The sequence below is a fragment of the Halichoerus grypus genome, chromosome 2, assembly GCF_964656455.1.
Source record: "Halichoerus grypus chromosome 2, mHalGry1.hap1.1, whole genome shotgun sequence".
Classification (NCBI taxonomy): domain Eukaryota; kingdom Metazoa; phylum Chordata; class Mammalia; order Carnivora; family Phocidae; genus Halichoerus; species Halichoerus grypus.
Window position 1 is genome coordinate 187,291,454 of NC_135713.1, and position 3,424 is coordinate 187,294,877.

The window sequence follows — 3,424 nt, forward strand, 5'->3', positions numbered from 1 at the left end:
AATATCGCGAGATTAACCGTGATCCTGCGAGAGATAGGAAAAAGGCTGGGCACCAAAATATCGCGAAAAATAGTGCATGCGGTGCTTCTCGCGAGATTTTTCCAATCACGCCTCCCCTTAGCGCTCGGTTGTCTCCAGACTTACTGCTTCTAGTTACGGTGTTTGCTGTCAGCACTTGATTCAGGTTCGGCATGGCAAAGGAGTTCGTAAATTAAAATCCCGGGATCTCTTTACTGAAAGACTAGTATTTCAAAGAATATTGGTATCAGAAATATTTTATTAAAGATAATACTATTTCTTGAGATACTAGATGGAAAAATTAAAATTATATTGGCTCTTTGTAACACGACGTTCCAAGCCAGCCCAATTCACTTCATTCCCGTTTCCTAATTTCTTTCTCAAATTTCAGAAATACTTCTCACGCAATTCCAATTTTTTTTTTTTTAAGATCTGGGAGATTTGGTATTAGGATTTGGTATTAGGGTTACCTTTGGATTAAAGTAAACTTGTAGCAGTTCAGAGCATCGGATGCTTTTATTTATATACCAAGGTGTATCACAATTGGTAGTGTCCCTATTTTGTAATCATAGTAAAAACAAGCAGTTTAGCTTGTACTCTATACTACAAAGAATGTGTAGTCCTGTCTCTTCTATCAGTAAATCCACACGAGAAATTTTGAGTAATGCTGAGAAGTTTGTGGCCACTGGAATTGAAGAACCAGGCTAAAATACAAAGCTAGTATTCCTTCAAAGTTCTTAACATAGTCAAGGCTTGTTTTTTGTTTGTTTTGGTTTTTGTTTGTTTGTTTTTGTTTTAATGTTCTTTTTCCAAACACATCTTTGAAAATAACTGCTCTAAAGTTAGATTTTACCTAATTCGCTGCAAGGATATTTAGTGGATTTCTACTGGCTTTTCAGTCTCAGACTTGCCACATTTCAAAAATACTATTCAAACATCCTCCAAAACCATTCCAGCAGATAACTACAGTTGAGATGAGCAGGCACAGCAGTGTAAATTCAGTAACAAATCTTTGGAAGTGTCTGGGAACACATTTACTACCACAAAGATATCTATAACCATGTTCTTTGAAAGTAGGATTCAATTTTTATTTCTTACCTTTTCCTCTTTATCTTCATTTCTTTGAGTCACTATGTAGTGAGTTTCTTAGGGCAGGATTTGGCCTTCATTTCTGAATCCCCACTGCCTACCTACCACTGTACTTGGGCCCAGTAGGCAAATGTTTTACTGGCCGTACAAAACCATGCTAGACCCACCTCCTCTCCCCTTGCCAATTTCTTCTTTCTCATGCAGAAAATTGCAGCACTCAGGGCACCTGGGTGGCTCAGTTTGGTTAAGCATCTGCCTTCAGCTCAGGTCATGATCTCAGGGTCCTGGGATCAAGCCCCACATTGGGCTCCCTGCTCAGCGGGGAGCCTGCTTCTCCCTTTCCCTCTGCTGCTCCCCCTGCTGTGCTCTCTTGCTCTTTCTGTCAAATAAATAAAAATCTTTAAAAAAAAGAAAAGAAAATTCCTGCACTCTTTCCCAACGTCCTTGAATAGGCCTTTTTAACTGCTGGGAGAGGCCTTCCTCCACCTGACCCTTTCACATCACTAAGACCTTCTTATTCAGACGTCATTGTCTTCCTCTAGACTAGAGAAGCCTTCTCTAGCCCCTGACTGGGTTAGGTCCTCTGTTACATTATTTCAAACTTTTCTTTCTCTCTCTCTTTTTTTTTTTAATTTATTGGGCGGGGGGGAGAGACAGAGAGAGCACGAGCAGGAGGAGGGGCAGAGGGAGAAGCAGGCTCTCCGCAGAGCAGGGGGCCCGACATGGGATTCGATCCCACGACCCAGGGATCATGACCTGAACCAAAGGCAGACACTTAACTGACTGAGCCACTCAGGCGCCCCCCACTTGTGCTTTCTCACTTGCTCTCTCAAATAAATGAACAAAATCTTAAAAAAAAAAAAAAGTGTGTTCCAAATATTATGTAATGTAAATCTAGCAACTTTCAAATTGATGAGGTACAGAGAGCATTTTATCCAAGTGAGAATATTCAGATAATTCATATTTATTTTTTTAAAGATTTATTTATTTATTTGAGAGAGAGTGAGAGCGCACAAATGGGGGAGGGGCAGAGGGAGAGGGAGAGAAAGAACCCTCAAGCAGACTCTCTGCTGAGTGCAGAGCCCACCTCAGGGCTCGATCCCACGACCCTGGGTTCATGACCTGAGCTGAAATCAAGAACCAGATGCTCAAGAGACTGAGCCACCCAGGCGCCCCTCAAAGATAATTCATATTTAAAATGCTGACAAGCCTCGGGCGCCTGGGTGGCTCAGATGGTTAAGCGTCTGCCTTTGGCTCAGGTCATGATCCAAGGGTCCTGGGATCGAGTCCCGCATCAGGCTCCCTGCTCAGCTGTCGAGCCTGCTTCTCCCTCTGCCTCTCTCTCTCTCTCTCTCATGAATAAATAAAAAATCTTTAAAAAAAATAAAAAATAAAAAAAAATAAAATGCTGACAAGCCTCTATGGAATCCTAATACTTGTGTATTAGGTAGGATCTGGTAACATAAACAGGAAAACATAGCACCAAACTTTGATGAACTCACCTGATTTAGAGTTCTGAAAATATGATTGGTCATAATAATCAATGACTCAAAAATTTTTGTTAATTTTTTATTGTGCCCAAAATATCAGTACTAGATATACAGCTACATTTCCTCATGGAGACCGTATACAATAATGTCTATACCAAGTGTAGCTAGATAATTTTAAACCTTATAAGCTTGAGGGGCACCTGGGTGGCTCAGTCATTGGGCGTCTGCCTTCAGCTCAAGGGGTCCTAGGATCAAGCCCCGCGTCGGGCTCTCTGCTCGGCAGGAAGTCTGCTTCTCTCTCTCCGGCTCCCCCTGCTTGTGTTCCCTCTCTCGCTGTGTCTCTCTGTGTCAAATAAATAAATAAAATCTTTAAAAAAAAGAAACCTCCCTTTAAAAAAAAAAAAACCTTATAAGCTTGAAAATAAAGTAAACTTTACCAAATTTTGGTTACAGAATAGAATAAGAAGTTATTTCTCATTGGAAAATGTGGATAAAATGACATTATTGAATAATTTGTACTCTAAAAGTAAAGATAGGAGAGACATGTCATTAAACAAGAAAATCATCCAAGGTGCACATAGGAGCAATCTTTGTATATGGCATAAAGGGGACAATGGTCAAATTTTAAATGACTAAGCTTTGAGGGAGATTTCAGAGGACTCTTTAAACCTAAAATCTAAACTAATAAATTGATCCAGGATGGGGTTGGGGGAGTTATTGACTTTAGTTAAATATTTCCTCTTGAGTACAGCCTAAAGAGAAGCTCTCTGACTTTCTCTGAGGGATTTACAGGGAAGTATAGTCTTCATCTGACTGATTACCTTGGG